Genomic DNA, 292 nt, shown 5'->3' on the forward strand with positions numbered 1-292 from the left:
AAGATTTTATTAATTTTTAGAGGGGCATTTGTTACTATTTTCAGAAGCCATGGAACACTATATTAGAAATAACAAACCATCCTTAAAACCATATTGTGGCAAGGAATTTGTCAGTGTTTTATTGCAGTTCTCCTTCAAGAAAAACTCACAGCTAACATGAGCACAAATTGATACTTGTCGGATTAAAAAAAAAATATTTTATTTTATTTTATTTTAAATAATTTATTTCTATCTTTAAAAAATTAAAATTTTTTATTTTTAATCTTGTAAATTTTTACTTTTATTTCTGCTA

This window comes from Arachis ipaensis, chromosome B09 (genome assembly GCF_000816755.2).
Source record: "Arachis ipaensis cultivar K30076 chromosome B09, Araip1.1, whole genome shotgun sequence".
In the NCBI taxonomy this organism is placed as follows: domain Eukaryota; kingdom Viridiplantae; phylum Streptophyta; class Magnoliopsida; order Fabales; family Fabaceae; genus Arachis; species Arachis ipaensis.